This window comes from Nyctibius grandis, chromosome 8 (assembly GCF_013368605.1).
Source record: "Nyctibius grandis isolate bNycGra1 chromosome 8, bNycGra1.pri, whole genome shotgun sequence".
Classification (NCBI taxonomy): Eukaryota; Metazoa; Chordata; class Aves; order Nyctibiiformes; family Nyctibiidae; genus Nyctibius; species Nyctibius grandis.
Window position 1 is genome coordinate 44940348 of NC_090665.1, and position 18180 is coordinate 44958527.

Sequence of the window (18180 nt, forward strand, 5' to 3'; positions counted from 1 at the left end):
GCCCAGCTCACCACCTCCGCTGCGGGGCCAAGCATCCACCCTGCCTCGCACCCTTCAGAGCCTGGCCCTTGCGAGAGGAGCCTCCCCCCATCCCCAGATCTGCTGATTGAAAATGATCCCCACTAAAATTCCCTGGGTTAAATTCAATTTTGCATTTAAAGCAAGGAAATTAAAAGAGACCTGTCATTGTAACAGCAAACAGACGAAAAAAAAAGAGCCTTTTTTTTGTACTTAAAGGGAAATTGAAATTACAGTTTTATATTTGCATTTACAAGGCCCCTCAGGCTACTAATGTTTGCATTTTCATAACAAAAAGATTGTACTGTTAATTGATGCGAGCAAGGGCGCACAAATAAGTCTGAATCTTGGACAATTTCTTAAGGGAGCAGCCACTACAATTGCTCAGTTCACACTTGACAATGGGTAAGTCAGCAGCACCAAAAAGCGGCTTCTGTGTCTTTGTCAATAATACGCAGGAGATTCATTGGTAATAATTAATTGTTTATTCATAAATGCAATTATTGAATATACCATGCAACAGCTATCCTTTCAGGGCTCAGCTTTCCCTTTCAGTCAGACTCTAAATTCCCATGAGGTTTTTCTTCATATAGATTATCTGAACCAATTGAGTTTATGTTACTAGTGAGTTTTGCTCTGCGTTTTTGGAGACCGACTGATATCACAACATTTTCACCACCTTCCCATCTCAGCCAGACCAGACCTCTGGGGAACAAGGAATGCAGCACTGCTATCATCTATGGGAAGATGAAATGTTTGCAGTAACACTTGTTCTTGCGCAGATTTAGGCGTTAACCGGGATATTTCAGAACCCAACAATATTAAAACAGGAATTGTGTTTTATATATTCAGTCCTGTCATTTTAAGAGAATAAGCTCTTTAAGACTGCTCCTGGAATGGGAAGAGGGGTGGGAACTGGATGCTGCCCCTTGCGCCTTTGTATCTGTGGGACATGACTACATGGAAACCTGCTCATTACATGGCAATAATTTAAAACTGAGAGAAGCTCTTCCTCATTCAGCATGACCAGTCATCATGACCCAGGCCAAAGGGTATCGCTTCTGTCAAAAAAAAAAGAAAAAAACACAACCAGTAAAAAGAGTTCCTGTTTTTACTTTTTTCTCTATTGTCCACAGAAGAGTATGTCCAAGGGGGACAGTAAGGTCTGGTTTGGGGAAAGAGGAGCCTGTCGAGAGCTTGTGTTTCCCCCTGGTACACAGGGTGGGTTTGGGGAGAGAGAAGGGAAGGAAGGCAGCTCCGGTTTCTGCGCTGAGGCTCATGGAAGTAGTTTATCCCACATGTTATTTAATGTAAAATAACTATTTGTTGGAGCGGGGAGTGGATCTGTAGCCTGCCCTTACACTCTCGCTTACCCCATCCCGCTCCCCTTGGCCCGGCACAACTTTAATTAGTCCCTACGATGTGTTTCATTAGTCCAGCATTACTGCTGGGGCACAGCGACAGCCCGGCAAGCAGCGCTGCCCTGTGCCGGCACGGGCCCCGGCTCCGGGGCTGCTCCTCAGCCATGCAGGATGCGGCCCCAGCACACCTGGCTGCTCCACTTGCAAGCGTAGAGGATCTCTCCTGCTCTTCCTAGTGTGCTGCAAATGTGAATGATGTTGCAGAGCAGTTTGATGTCTAAAGCGTGCATGGTTGGACGCTCGTTGTCAGCGCCAAACCACCGCTGCCCCCTCAGACCTACAGCAGGGTTTTATATAGGAACCCACTTTGCTTTTCCATCACAGGGAGGATTTGGCAGCAGCTCTTCTGGAGAGGGGACATGGAGAGGGGAAGGACCAGGCCCTGCCTATTGTGTTTCTTGGAGCTGTTAATGATCACGTCTATAGCAATCCTAAAATAAGAAAGTGAGCTGTGTTCAGTCCGCTGGTTGTTATCCGTACGTTATCTGAGATTGTTCCCCACCGAATGGGGAAATCGGAGCAAGGTTACGTGCTGCACATTAGGTGGCCTGAACTGGAGTCATGGGGCCAGAATACCAGTAAACTTCTGGAAAGTCCAAAGCTGAACCACCACTACCCTGTTCAAGACTATTTTTAGCACCATCAGCTGCTGCTGGAGGAAACACCAGGAGAGGGGCTGCGAGTCGTGGGGAGGGAGCTGGGGGCATTGCCAAGCCCACCCTGAGGCAGGAGGAGGTGCAGGGCAGGAGAGATGCCATGTCCCCTGCCTGCTTTCATGTGCTGGTCACCTTCACCAGCACCAGCTTGTCCAACCGGCACAATCATTGCTGCCCTGTTAAGAAATGTTTGCTAAGGCTAGACTTAGACCTGGCAAATAAAAGTGAACTCCAAAGGGGGCCCAGTTCTGCCCTCTCCAGTGCCACTGGGAAGAATCAAGCCTCATAAATCTTCAGGTCATTTAAAAAAATTAGCTGATAAATGACATCCTGATACAGAATTTGCTGCTGTTCAGGAAATTGGGTATCCAGATTGATGCAAGTCAGGAGGGTCATCCCTCAAGCATGTGCGTCCAGACCACGGGGTAGGAAGCTCTGTGGTCACGGACCCGTTCCTGGCATCCCAAATCACTCGGGGTCAGATGCATTCGATTTGCCAACAACCTTCAAGTCCAGTCTCTTTTGAAACCAGCATCTGTACTACTGCCAAGTTTCACAATCCTGGTGTTTCTCCTTAATTTAATTTAGCTCCCCTAAATCTTGCTGGCTCCTGGCATGATTAGAGGATTCCACTTTGCATTATTACAAAGGGGAAAGAAAAAAAAAAAGAGATAAATTTCAAATGACATGATTACAACAAAATCTCGAAAACATGACTTTCAAATGTCATCTGAAAGATCAAAACGGACAAGCTGTAGAAAAGGACGACTTTTGATTTAATTTGAAGATTTTCTGAAGGCCAAATCCTGTGACTTGAAGGAGCCTGATTTATGATTTGGGGGACACTGGGGACTGGTAACACCTTGTGTATAGTCCTAGCTGTGCCTCTTGTCTTCAGTCCCTGTCCTCAAAAAAGAGAATAACAGCACCATCTACTGCCCTTCCTCAGCATTTACCTGGAAAAAACAAAGCCTTCAGCCCCACCAAAGCAGCGCCAGCGGGTCATGGCTACGGTTTCCCATTGCCTGGTGATACAGCCCAGTACTGATGGAGAAATTGAAGCAAACTTGGACTACAAAAATCAAAAGCAGTGTCTTAATTACAAAAGACACACGTTAATTATTCGAAATTCCAGCCCTGAATAATACACCTTCTCCCCAACTGGTGGCATTAAAAAGGATTTCAATAGACCAGTATTTTCATATAGTTCCCTCAAACCCTTTCATGTGTTTGTTAGCAGAGCCTTAAAGGGCTAGTCTGTATAATTCACAATTTCTACCGGGCAGGCATTTTCACCGTCAAGACCAGTTAATGAAAGAGGTGGTACATCGCCGCTCGTTTCAAACCTGGTAAAATCTGGGTCTGTGCTCTGCGCTGGCGAGCTCCCAGAAGTTTGTTTGAAAGTCAAGAATGTGCCACGGTTTAATTACGCTTCTAGGTCAGGATCTAAATGAAAGCCCCGTTATAAACAGCAGTCTCAGAGGAAAGGTCCACACTCGAGTTTTTAGCCCTGAATTGATTACCGGTTAACTCAGGGCAGTTAACACGTTTGTAATGTCTGGTCTGGACGCTTCCCAGATGTTTGTTGCAGGATACAAACAGTTGTGGTTTATAATGTAAACAGGTACACCTACATTTTTTCAGCCTGGATTGATTTCTGGTTGCAAACTATCTCAATAACCTGGTTGAAAATGCTCTGCATCCAAATGAAAAGTGAAAGAAAAAAGAAAATATATCTTTTTCCATGTCTAGACCAAACCATTTTACAGGCCACCCGATAGCTTTTGGCATCACCTTCAAAGTGTCAAGCCCCCGACGAACACGGGCACTGACGGGGCAGGTGCGTGGCTGGCCACCAGCACGGTGGGGCAACAGGAAAGGTGATGCCGAGCCAAGGAGCGGCCTTGAAGGCGGCGTGCATGGGCTTGTGTCTTCTGAACGCGAGCCAAGACGCTGCTCTGATGAGTTGGTCCTGGAGGGGCCTGGGTGTGTAAGCAGGGAAGCAGGGAGAGGCTTTTGAAAGACATCTTAAGTAAAATATATACAGAGCGACAGCGGGGCTCATCAAGAGATGAAGCAGTGCGAGAAAAAAGTGAAGCACATGGCCCTGTGTGTGGGGGTCCCCTCTATCAATCCTGTCTCACACAAATGTACAGCATGAAAATGGAGACATGCCAGGGAGGAGCTCCAACATCCCTCCCGCTGCCGCCTCACGTGAGACGCGAGGGTCACCTGGGTGTCTGTATACAATGCACAAGCCCTGGGGCTTATCTGCTCTCAAGTCTCTATCTCGATAATTCATTGTCAGCGATCCTGAAGCATTTAAATGTGTTTGCAAGGGCTAAGGTGGACCCTCCCCAAATATTTGCTTCAGCACACGAATGGGGTTTGCAGTAACCCCGGCCACCAGCGCCTCGATCCCTCTGTGCCATGCGATGTCCAGGGGTGCAAAGGGGCTGCACAGCCCGGTTCTGCCAAGGAGGAGCTTTCCTCCACCTGCACTGAAACTGCAAAGGAACCGCTTGCAACAAAACGGGGAGAAAAGAGGTTTTTCGAGGATAACCCTGCAGTGCTGTGGCCTGAGCAAGGTTGTGCCGCAGGCTGACAAAACTTAGGTGGTTTGGGGTAAAAATTTAGGCTAAAATTTAGGCTGCGGCAGCCCCTCGAGTGGCCCGGGAGCAGGAGGGGGCTGCAGGACCTCAATGTCCCTGTGGGCTGTGAGTTCTGCACCAAGCCTTCAAGGGGCACAGTACACACAAAAATCTCTGCTCTTTGCTCCCATTTATCTTATCTAGCGCTCCACTAAGGTATGGATTTACATAATACATACCTAATATATTAATGTTCCTATTCATCGAGAGGATCTCGACACTGCTTTCTTTGAAAGTCTTGCCAAAAGCGATCAAGCTCCTTACAACAGAAGATGATTTTATAGCTCTGAAAAGGATTTTGTCCCCTGTTTGTATTCTGAATGCTTTCACATAGGCGGTGTGGTATGGTGGTAAGAGCCCAGCCCCAAAACTCAGGAGTGGTAGGATCCATGGTTTGGGTTAGCAGCACATTACAAAACTACAGCACTCAAATTACTGACTCAGTATGGAACATTTGGTTCACATCCTCTCTCTAGCTACAATAGTCTCTCAAATTATCTTGCAATATAGCCTTTTAATAGCCAGAAGGGGTCAAGGCAGGCCCACTCCCATTTCTCACACACATTTCCAGTTAAATGTTTTTTTTTTTTTCCCTTCAGTGCACAACCCTCCCTTCCCACTTCACTTTTCTGTGCCAGTTTAATTTTGCTTGGGACATTGGATTTCAAAAGGTTGAAGAAATGTCTATAAAGAAGAAAAGCCACTAAAAGAAATGATGTTCAGTTATGATACTGACCTTAATACAGCTCAAATGACTTTACAAATGCATGCGACCTGCCTTGCAGGCTACAGAATCAAACCACTATTTTCTCTGTAAAGCCACGCAGATTCACTGCAATATATATCCAGCCTATCTTTTGCTTTATTTCAAAAGGGCTAAAGAAATATTTGCTTTTAGATGAATGTTTAGGCATAAATTCTTCTTCTAGCCAAAGGCAGACAAAGAAAAAATGAGAAGTACATTACCCATTTTATTTTAAATGGTGACAATAATCAGATCTTGGAACAAGCTGTTGGGTTAGTGGTTGATCTTTCCACCTTCATATCGTGCCTTTATGGAAGACATGCTGTAGCTGAGCACAAAGTATTGGGCTCAGTACAGGAGAGGATGAAGTTAGGTGGCTTGAGCTATCCAGAGACTCAGACTACGGCATTTATGGTCTCTTCTGAACTTCAAAATCTGCAAATTTGCTCTGAACCAGGGATTACGAAACAGCAAAGAGTAAATCCCTTTAAAATTGCCAGTAAATGTCAGGAAATACACTTTAAACACACAAAGACACAGGTTCACTGACAGTTGTTGCACAATAGATCACAAATAGCTCGTGTGCTCTGTCATGGGCCCCTTTATCTCCTTTATCCAGTACTGCCAACACCAAACACTAAATGTCAAAATCCTTCTGTTTCAAAACCCCGAGACTGTTTTGAAATACCGAGATTCAAAAATTAAAGAAAAAGACCTCCCAAAGTGATGCATTTTGAGTTCTCATTTTATCTGTTCTCGGCTGCCCGCCCTTCTGCGGCCACGCACCCATGTTTACAGCCCTCTTGCTCTTAGCGAAGCCTCAGACCCCCAGCTGCTCGGAAAGTGGAGCAAAACACCAACCGCGAGGTGACTTTTGGGGTAACAAACCCAACGCCAAAAGTACAAATCGCACAAGTCTGACAAGGCGCTGTTTCAATTTGGTTTTGTTTTCATCTTCTTTTCAGAGACTGCCAGCCTGGGTGACTCTGCAACCATGCGTGCTTGTGTCCGCATGGACAAAGTGGCCCAAAAAATACTGCTAGGTCTTGATGTGCATTCAGGAACCCAGCCCTGATTTTACTCTTTCCTACCGGACTTTGATGCAAAGCTCCTGATAATGGTCCTCAAAGAAAAAACATGGTCTTTTCCTATTTCTTCACCCATTCTTGGTCGTGTTTTCCATACTCAGCACCTTGCTGTCACAAGTTGAGAAGCTGTTGCTCTCTACATTACACACCCTACCTGAAGGCGAGAGGTAGAACAGACCAAAACAGAAAGAGAGAAGTACAAATGAGCGCAGTACTTGAACTCACATGAAAAATAATTCCACGAAAGGGGAATCTTGCTTCCTAAAATAGCTTGGCACCGGGCTGTAACTAGAGACCCTTTTGCTGATGCCAGCCGAGGAGAGCGAGCACAACATGACCGCCTGCCCTCAGAAGAACTCAGCCCGGGCAACGCAGAGGTCTCTTTGCTGCGACTGTCTGCTTAATACCATCGACTTTAAAAGAAAGAGGTAAACAGCACCTCGCTTCAAAAGTTTCACAGTCCGTAGAAATTAAAGCTGGCCAGTCCAAAAGGCTATTATTACTGTGCCTTCTTGTGCAGATATGATCTCAAGAAAAACACACATCGAGGTCTAATAATAACAAATAATAAAGCTATTCATACAGCCCGCTGCTTACACGACAGCAATTTCCCCATAATTGCAGGTAAAAGAAACGGGCACACAAACAGCAGTCTGTAGTAACGCTGGGCTACCCAGGGCTTGGGCTGAAGTTATTTCTTGTAGGTACATATACTTTTGGGAAGAAAACTATTTCAAACTCCAACCAAACCTCGATAAAGCTCTCCTGCATCCCTGCCTGGAGCTGTATTCACATGAGAAAAACACAAGGGAAAAAAAAAAAAAAAAGCATGAGCACAATGGTGTTTCAGAGGGAAAATGGTTTCTGGGCGGTGATGAGACCCAGCCCCTTTTGGTGCTGGACCTCCAGGCGGTGAAGCAACCGTTGAACCCCGACAGCTCCTTCCCCGCCTGTCACACAAATCTCAAGACAGATTTATGCCCAGGAGTGAATGCCTGTGATTAAGCAAGTGGGGGAATGAAGCGCCTGGTCCCATCCTTTCTCCCTTGCAGGGCTGCGGGGGCAGTGAGGCGGGGTGCTGCAGACAGGAGGATAAGGTCAGGGCAGCTCCTGCCTGCTGCGGGGCTCTGCGGGCAGCCCAGCCCATGCCGGGTGGGATGCTGCAGCCCTGAGACCCCTGTGCTCATCTACAGAGAGAGCGAAAAGGCTCCAGAGAGACAGCCGTGAAGCCACCTCCAGCACACACTAGGACCTGTAACTCCTCCAAACCAGGGCCAGGGCACATGCAAATGAGGCTGGTAATTGCACAGCGCTCATTAAGTTGTTAAACACAAAGTCACCTGCAACATGCAAACAAGGCAGGGAGGGAGTGTCGTGTCCCTCCCATGGCTCCTCTGCCTCCAGGCAGCCACCCACAGCCACTTACTCATTTTGGCATCTCATCTGGCTCCTCGCACCTTCACGTGCACCCCCATGACGTACACATCAGCGCCTTCAGTGCTGGATCCTGGCCCCACGTACCAGACCGGGGCTGAGCCACATCGCCGAGCACAGCTGCCTCTCCCAAGGAGCTTGTTCATGGTCGCTGCTTGTGTGAGAGATGATAAAAGCAAATGTTTTGATACCCAGGCTGGCGGGGGGGGGTCTAATCCTGCCTGGAGATGAAGTTGAACGCTCCCTCCCAGGAGGGCACAGACATAGGACAGAGAGAGATGCTGAACTCTCCCCCTCCGCATCCCACGCCAGCAGAAAGACACCTTCAAGGCAAAGGAAAAAAATCACCCAGGCAAGAGCCATCTCTTGCGGTGCTTCTGCTTTCTTCCAAAGCCCGTTAATGGCCTAGGGACAACTTGGCTTATTTAGGAAACAACATGGATAAAGCAAAGGTAATTCCCTCCTTAGGGAGTGTTTTCCAGCTCAGAGCAGCTGCATTTCCAGTCACCTACAGCTGTCCCCAGGCTGCACACCTTAGGGGACACACCGAGGGACAGCACAGGAACAGACAGCAACATGTGCAGCCTGCTACACATCCAAGAACCCACAAGGCTGGCAGCATTCAGGGGAAAAAGAGGACATGGGTGAATGCATCCATGCAGGCTTTAATGCACCTTGACTTGTGGATGATGCCTTTGCTCTTCATCCCGTCACATTATTTTCCTTCCCCCGCATCCCAGCACTCAGCTGAGACAGTGGAGCAGACCTTGGAGTGAGTTGTACCCCAACGGGATGGCAACAGGAGCTGGGAAAAGTCCACCTCCTTGGCCTTTTTGGTTTTTTCCCCATCCATATGGGTTCCCCATTTTTGGATCCAGTGGCAATTACCATTTCAGAGCCCAGGGATGCATTCAGGAGCCCAAATTCCCCCCTTGGATGCCATCTAGTGCCCAGTGCCAAGAGCAGAGGAGCCTCGCAGGTGTCTAGAGCTGCTGGGGCAGGAGATCATCTCTGCTCCTTTTCCAGGTGCTGCCACCACCCTTCTGGCTTTAAGCCACTTTCTCACACCAGACTTTATTTCCCAAGATCTCGGTGAAAATCACCTGTGATTTGGGTTGATAAAGCCTCTTCTGACCATTTCCTTCTCTAACTCTTTTTTTGTCTCTGTAATATTGTATAATTTCAGGAATAAGCAAAGATAAAGCAGCGCAGACTTAGGAGGTGGGACTCCTTCAGAGGAGAACATCTGCTGGGGCCATCTAAAATCTGTTTCCAATCAGTGGAAAGAAAATGTTTCCTCAAAGTACCACTCTAACAGATTTATGAGAGAGGGCTGCCATAGGGTGGGAAGTGCCTATTTCTCTTCAATTGAGTGTAAAGTGAACCAAAATGGCTCATATGGATACAGCCACCTGTTCTGTGGGCAGCACGGATCCCATGCAGGGCTGTCCTCCTGCTTCTGAGGGAAAGTTTGGGCAGATTTTCATGAGCCAACACGGCAAATTCAAACATAGGAACTTTCTTCATGGATTACGTGAGGTGCAGGGTGGGTAGAGGGAAAACAGGTATAAAATAGCCGGGAACTTAAGAAATACAGAAATATGACTTGCAACCAGAATATAAGGAAGGCAGAAGGTAAAATAAGCCTAAAATTTCACATGCATTACAACTTCTTTCAACCAGCCTCTTAGAATTCTTCTCACCAGAAGCTAGTTTTACTTGTTTCTACTATTTTTATTCTTTTCTTGCTCTAAGTCCTCATGCATATGGAGCTTAGAGCATTAGCACAACCTGCAGCCACGGGTTCTTGAATCGGCCCATCACACATGCCCATGCACCCTACCCACAGCTGGGCACCCAGTGAACGCCGCACCCCTTGTCTCCTCTCGTACCCTGCAGAGATGGTTTTGGTCTCCAGGAGATGAACCACCTGATTGAAGGGTTGAGGCTTGTCCCAGTGCCAGGGTACAGGGCTGAGGATCCTCAGTCAAACCCCCAGATTCATGTGTTCTAAGGAGGACAGCAATGTATTTTACCCAAACTCCAGCACTACTGCTTTGTTCACTTCGTAGTGCTGCTGGACGTGATTTTCCTGCATGATCTCTAGGGAATGGCCAACCCACTGGTGAGCATAGCACATGACAGCCCATAAGGTCCTTCCATCACCCAGCCCGAGTCCCCAAAAGTGTCACGAGACTCACTGAAACTGGAAACCTCCCTCCTCCTCCACCCCTCTCCCAGAGCCCAGGAACACACACCCCACGTGCCCTCGGTGCATCACAGCCCCGCGGCTCCCAAGAGCTAGCTCAGGTCTGTCTCACCAAGCCCAGGTCTCACCTCTGCACGGCAATGTAGACATATCCTCAGGGCATGTCTATTCACCAGGCTCAGGCTGCTCCGCTCCTGCTCGGAGCTGGCAGGGTGCAAGTCAGGTCTGGTTTGGAAGCTGCAGAGCAGCGTTACAGTGCAAAGCGAGCCGAATTTGCCTGGGCACTGTGCCATGCTGAAATGGCTCTACAGCATGCACCCAGCTCAGGGCAAAAGTGGTGGCTACACAGACCTGCTCCTCCAAAGCCTCCTGCTCTGGCTCCCAGCTCCCCATCACCACCGCTCTCAGAGAGCCGTGCTGCACTCCCATCCACAGCTAATCCTGCTTTCCTCTGCTGGCATCTCCCCCTCCCAACGGTGGCATGTCCTCGCTCTTGCTGCAACAAGGCCATCAGGAGCATTGCATCTCAGTACCCTTGGGGTAACACATGGCTCCTGCCAGAGTCGTGCTCCTATTTCAGAGGCACTGGGACCGAGCCTGCTCCAGGAGCATTGCATCTCAGTACCCTTGGGGTAACACATGGCTCCTGCCAGAGTCGTGCTCCTATTTCAGAGGCACTGGGACCGAGCCTGCTCTAGGAGAAGTTAAAATGATTCACTTGCAGGCTTGCTTGCTGTTTTATTAATTCCTGTTTTTCATCTGCAATTTCAAATGGGGCAATTTTGAGATCAAAGCCCTCCCCATGGCTCCCTGTAAGTCCTGGCCTTCATGCGTACAGGAGCCTCTGCCTCGAGGAAAAATGTGAGACTCAATCTCAGCCAACATGAACCAATTCACAGAGAAGACAAACTGGGCTAAGTTTTGCTCTCACTCATACCCCTCCAAATTTAATTGGCTTTAATGTGGGAATAACATACCTACTCAAAGATCTTAGTCAGATCAGGCCCATCCCTGCTGTGTATTTAAGAAAACCCATTGGATGGTGATGTCTGTGAAATAACTGCAATTACCCTTGGCCCGAGGCAAGAAAGAGTAGCTGGAGAGTGTGCTGCATGGACAAACAGCCAGCAGGACGCAAGGCAGGGGGCTGCCCATCCTTCCACCGAGAGTAGGGGCATTTGTGTTGGGCTTCCTGAGCAACACTCAGCTCAAGGGTTGATCAAAGTTGCTATTTACACTCCACCTGGTTTCTTCAACATGCTACAAATAATCTCATGCATACCCTCTCCTCCCCCTGTTCAACACTGCTATTCTGCAGGACAGCAAGTTAAATGGGGCCCAAAATGCATGGCTAGATGTAGGCCTGAGGGAGGACAGAGCTTCTGCCCAGCTGGAGATGCTGGTAGACATTGCCCAATGTCATTCAACACATCAGGAACAGGACAGCCTGCACCTGGGACAACTGCCAAAGGGTTGGGTAGCAGGACTGTATTTTGGTTTAGACCTGTCATAGTAAAGCTATTGATTAGGTGCTGTTTTATGGTAAAATGAAGAGAAATCTGTCAAATAGAAAGAAACATCACAGCTTGCTGTCCTTTGTACTCCAAGGAGTGGGTCTGTATAGCCTTGCTGGCCAGAAGAAGGACATGGCAAGGACAGAGCCAGTCTCACCAGTTATATCTGAAGGTGAACATGGTTCATTAATGAAACCTCCAGCCCAAGAGCCTGGAGAAAAGATTAGTCTCTTTCAGCTGGACCTACCGTCCAGACTCAGGCCCCCCTTGAACATGGTCCCAAGGCAGCCTGCAGACCCCTAAGTGATGCCCTCTCTCCCTTGGGTGCTGGCTGAGGCCATGCTGGAGAAAGCACGGCATAACCTTCAAGCCAACAGCCTCAGTTATTTTTTTGATTTCTCCTGAGGCAAACACTTTGCTGCCACTGCTACACAGCAATGCAGTGGGCTGTCCCCTCCTGGAGCAGCAGTCCAGCCTCGCTTCCCAGTCCTTTCTGCATCACCCTGCCCAGTGGCACTGCTGCTTTAGGTGACCGCTCAGGTCACGCACGTTGTCAGCACCAGGCTGGTTTGGTCTCTGATGTGTGACAGCTCATGAATCACCGTGAATCAGGAGCAAACCAGCTTCCCTCAAATTTGCAACAAGCTGAATCTTTTTCTCATAGACCTACTCCATCATTCCCCATTTAAAAAAAACCCACCTCACTCTTTTTGTTCCCTCCCATCTAGCACCTCACAGAACGGGGTCTCTTTTCCTATTAGAAGCTGTAAGTACATCTGTTGTGCACAGTGTGATTTGACATATGCGTTGCTGATAAAACACAGGCTCTGGTTCAACAAATCAGTACAACAGTCCTGTTCAAAGCCCCTCTGAGCAGAGGGCTTCTTGGTGTTGAATGTTTCCTTACCTAACCTTTCATGCTTCAGCATTTCTTCATTTAAAACACTGATAATTAAAAATGCAGAAGGGGATGATCACAAGGAGAGATTAAAGAACTTTAACAAAATATTTGAAATAATAATAGCATTACATTACAGAGAACAATGTCTTCTTATTAACTAACTGCTGTGCAATAGTGCAGAGGGATCCCAAGCGATGGCTCAAAACCCCAGTGTTAGGTGCTATGCAAAGACAAGAGCTGCTATAAAAAGTGCACAAACTCCCTACAGGATGCAAAAGGCAGCCTAGCAGATGTTTACATCTCCAATTTCTGAGACAGATCTTTAACTTTTTCTTAGTTCTTACTGAATTCCAAAGGTTGATAAAATGCTGCCTGAACCAAGACTTTAGGAGCTCTCATCTTTGAGCTACTCTGCATTTTATAGAGAGATATTTGCATCAGATGATACATCAGTTAAAAATAACTGGGAAATATCAAGCAATCATAAGTACATGTCCCACAGGTTTGAATATCTTGAATACTGAAATGCCTTCCAACAATGCATTGACAAGTCTCACTTTTGCCACTGGAAATAGTGTATGCAGTGCCTTCTGGTTTGATGGGGTTTTTATTTTGGAAATCTGTCCTAATATCACTGCTCAGTGCTTATGGTAAAGAAGGCAGACCAGAGACCTCTCCTTTGCAGCTGGAGCAGAATGGGATTTGAGGTTAGCTCTTGTGGGATTTTTCTTAGGAATCTCATAAGAACCCTGCACCTAACTTACAGGCACCAGCCTTATCCTTAGTAAAAATAGGAAAGCTGGCATTGGACTCGAGATGAAGAAGCAGCAAGGACTTGAGGCTTTCAGCTGAGAACACCACAAAAAACCCACATCCTTTCTTCACTAGGGCTCAAGAAGCACCAGGACTGCCTTAAGAGTAAAAATTGCCTCTACTTCACATGGAGATCCAAGAGCATCCTGCATCGTGACCTTACCTAAAGGGCTGGTTACTGCAGACTGAAGAGAGATGGAATTCAAAGCCAACCTGGATATCACAGCTGCTCTGCAAGACATGAGAAATGGGTAAATTTATATGCAGTTCGGCACAAAGATCTGGCCATCCAGAGTCATCTCACCGCACAGCTAAGCAGGAGATGGGCCTATTTCATAGAATCTTTTCTTCCTTCTAGCCACAGTACAGCAAAATCAGCTCACTTAAACACTGGAGGGGAATCCCTGTACAATAGCCCCAACGTGCCTTAAATCACTAAAATAGCCATTAGCCAATAATCCCATCTACCATTTCTCATCTGTACAGCTCCAATCACTTTAGAAAGGAGGAAAAGCAGCAGCCATCATTTATGGGGAGAATACAATTGAAATTAAGACAATTCCTCAACTAATCGAAAAAGTCATCTTAAACATCCTGTGAAATATCCAACAACAACATCCTAGCTCAGCAATGAAATTATTTTCATCTCCTGTCTTTACATTAAAAAAGGAGGAAAAGTGTGATAGCCTAACTACACAGAAATTCAAAATACTTTCTCCTTTTTCCTTTTCATCCTGTCCCAAACACCTCTTTGAGAGGCACTTATGGTCACACTTCTCACACTTGTCTTCCTCAAAAGATGCTCAGCACCAGAGAGGACTGTCCCAGCTCTTCCTCACATAAGCTGAAGATGTGGACCAGAGCAGGAGGCCACTCAGCAGAAAATCTCCTTGCAAGTGGAAGGAATCCACCTAAGACTTCATGATCTCAAAAAAGCAAGAATAGGAGCCGAAGGTCAAAACTACTTGTAAGAATAAACATTTGTAATTAATTTTTTCTTGGATTTGAGAGATCAAAGGAAGGAAATGCATTGGGAGGAAAAGGAAACAAAGGCACGAGAACAGTTTGGGGCTGTCCTTCGGAGAAATAGAATAGAATAGAACAGAACTATTTCAGTTGGAAGGGACCTACAATGATCATCTAGTCCAACTGCCTGAGCACTTCAGGGCTGACCAAAAATTAAAGCATGTTGTTAAGGGCATTGTCCAAATGCCTCTTAAACACTGACAGGCTTGGGGGCATCGACCACGTCTCTAGGAAGCCTATTCCAGGGTCTGACCACCCTCTTGGTAAAGAAATGCTTCTTAATGTCCAGTCTAAACCTCTCCTGACACAGCTTTGAACCATTTCCACATGTCCTGTCACTGGGTACCAGGGAGAAGAGCTCAGCACCTCCCTCTCCACTTCCTCTCCTCAGGAAGCTGCAGAGAGTCATGAGGTCACCCTTCAGCCTCCTTTTCTTCAAACTAGACAAACCCAAAGTCCTTACCCACTCCTCTCAAGACATTCCTTCCAGCCCTTTCACCAGCTTTGTTGCCCTCCTCTGGATGCATTCAAGTATCTTAACATCCTTATTAAATTGTGGGGCCCAGAACTGCACATAGTACTCCAGGTGAGTCTGCACCAACGCTGAACACAGCGGGATAATCACCTCTTTTGACCAGCTGTCAACTGGTCACTGGTGTATTTAATGCACCCCAGGATGCTGTTTGCCCTCCTGGCTGCCAGGGCACACTGCTGACTCGCGTTGAGCCTGCTGTCAACCAGCACCCCCTGATCCCTTTCTGCAGGGCTGCTCTCCAGAATAAGGGAAGGGGACTGAGCACTCTATAAAGAAAACTGAGAATAAAGACTCACAGAAAGTATGGTCAATTGAAGGAACAGAGAACATGAGCTGTCAGAGAACAGAGATGCAACAATGAGGAATTCAACAAATAAAAAAGCCCTCAATATTAGGATGCATGAATTTGTTGATCTAATCCCTCTACCTTCACTTGCCCTTACAGAGTTGGTGCCTGAAACAGAATTTGAGACACAGGGAGTATATGGGAAAGGCGCATCAGAAGAGGTCAAAAGGATCAGAAGCAGCATTTTTTCCTCTATAACCTCTCATATTTTATAGCTCCACCTCATCAGCGTACATGATCATACACAGTATAACCTTCAGGAGGTGAGTTTGCAGGTTGTCCGACATGACATGCTGTCAATCGCTGTATAAATCATCGCTCTCTTGATTTTTCTCATGCTTGTATTCCAAATTAGACTTTCTCAGCAAAGCTGCTGTTCAATCTCAAAGAGAGTTAAATGGTTTTCCAGCTGATCCTTGGCCACAGTTTCTTTCTACTCAGCTCAAAATAAAGGCCAAATCCAAGCTTGGCTCTGCGCCATCTGTTTTCAGTACTACTTGATAAGTTCCTTTCGTCTGGAAAAACCTTCAGATTTATCTTCCACTTTTCCCCCATACAGAGATAACGGCCAAATCACAAGCACCTTCGCTGAGCATGTGCGACTCAGATGGTCATGAAACACAGCGGGGCTCCATTTCCACATGCCGACTTACAAGACCCGAAGTCATTTGTTGTTTACTACTTGTTACACCCCCCAGCCCAGTCCAGCTATGACACTAATGGACTTAGGGAGAACTCATTTTGCTGCTGATTAAGCTTTGCCACCGCAATCTCTCGGTTGCACAGCGATACACGCTGGTGTAGGTCTCTCCAGGGAAGCTCATGAGATTCCACCTACATCCACGTATTCCAGATTTTTCCTCCCAGCCCAGCAAACTTGGCAAAAACATTTTGATTTCTACTTAATCAGGTTGTGAAAAACTAATGTTCTCATCTGAGAGCACGTCTCCAAAGATTTCCGCAGAGGATGTGAGCACAGCTCCCACGGTCGGGCTAGCCCCAAGGCTCACATCTGAGAGGGCACCCTCACACTGGAAGCACTCCATGGCCTTAGCAGAGCAGAATCGTTTAAACCAGTATGGCTGATTCACAGAAATGATAAAACCAGATTAGGAGATCTAATCTCTAAGCAGCAGGAAGAACTGACAGGAAAGCCAGCTGTGAAAATCGCTTTCATTTACACAACACACAAGAATAGGCCAAAAATGCTACTGTAGGATGATGTCCTGTATCACAGGAGTTGGTCAGAAAACATTTGCAGGATTATTACAATATACCGTTTTTCAAATTAATCAGTAAATTCCTGATCAACATACACTGAAGTCCATGGGAAAAAGCCAACTGCTTTCAGCATGTATTGGAAGAAACTGGAAAATTATACTAACGCACAAGCTTGCAATAGGATGCAAGTAAAATGATATCCCTGCTTATAAAAGCAGTCATATAAAGCAGACTGTAAAATTAAATTGATGCACTAACACACAATACGGTCTAAGCAAAGAATGATACCCCTAGCTATCTAGTAATACTGCTGCATACATCTAGTGGTCATGATTAGTGTGTTATGGGGCAGCTACTTAGGTGCGCAAAATATAGCCGAAAGATTGTTATTTCTCATGAAAGAGGTGTTGGGTTGTTTGTTTTTAACATGGATGGTCAAATTTAGGTTTATTTTTGCAATACGCTGCTGAGTTATTAAAGAAAGCATTGTGTAGAGGTTAACTCAGAAGAGTGCGAATCAGGAAAAACACTCTTTATTATGTGCGATTTGTGGTTTATCTTCTGATCAGTAAAATATGAGCAACGTCCCTTTGGTGAGGTCCTAATTCATGAAGATTTTTTACACGGCAGACACACATGCACGTTGGAGGGGAATACGACTTAGGAGTGCTGCGAGTCAGAGTTTACACACCCTCGACATCTGTTAATGGCTTTGACACACAACCAGGTTGCTGCACTGTAAAGTGTTACCCCACTTTGGTTAGTGGATGGTTACTGCTCATGTAAGATGTCTTACCCTCATATGAAAGCAAGGTAAGTGCAGGCAGCTTGCTCCATCGACGCCAGGGAAAGCCTGGGCACATGAAGTTCCTCCAGAGCAACCGATGGGCAACAACTTCTTTGACAATGGCAACTTGTATTAAAGCCTTTAGCAATTATTTCTCATCAAAGCCTCTAGATAATTAAGTCCTTTCTCCAAATGAGTGCAACAGTTCACGCATGTTTCCCACTGCTGCCTTGTTAAGCTTGGTGACCTACATGAACAACGCTGCTGCAGCCTCAGACAAGGCTCCATCTCACAGACTCACAAACACGCCAGTCGTGTAATTACCCCTGAGCATCCATTCTGTGGCAGCCTTGGCACAGCCATTACAGACACTGAACTTTTCATCCTAGCAGATGATCCCACCAGGATTGATGTGCACAATGGAGGGAATGCTCACTTTTTCCTACCAGCCAGCAGAAATCTAAATTTCTGAGTGTAGATCCAGATGCAAAGGCACTGACGGCCCTTTGGCCAGTTTTCCATCTCTAGGAGACTGTCATTTCTCTCTGATCTGGTTGGGATTCAGGCTAATGCAACAGAAGTGAAAAATCTCTACAGCTCTTGCAAATAAATTGAGCCATCCTGTTGCCATGACATACTAATTTATAAGGCAAGATTTGCTCTCAGCTTCACCTCTCCTTGCTGTGCGTAGGTCTAGCAAGATATAAGAGATCATTCAATGCATGTCTGCAACTTACATCCAACTCCATCTTAACGGCACCACAACCTATATACAACCAGACTTCCTCCCCCCACCCTGACACATTTTTGTGATT

General features: G+C 46.6%; 1 long non-coding RNA gene across 2 annotated transcripts; it reads right to left on the reverse strand.

The window, feature by feature from the left end:
* Window positions 1-535: 535 nt before the first annotated feature.
* Window positions 536-10115, reverse strand: LOC137666776 (uncharacterized). 2 transcript variants are annotated; one of them, XR_011048697.1, is made up of 3 exons: window positions 9906-10115; window positions 8006-8164; window positions 536-1079 (listed from the first exon to the last, which is right to left on the reverse strand). It is a non-coding gene; the product is annotated as an uncharacterized lncRNA (long non-coding RNA). The 2 variants fall into 2 exon arrangements; XR_011048698.1 differs by having other exon boundaries at window positions 8006-8167.
* Between the last annotated feature and the right edge of the window lie 8065 nt (window positions 10116-18180).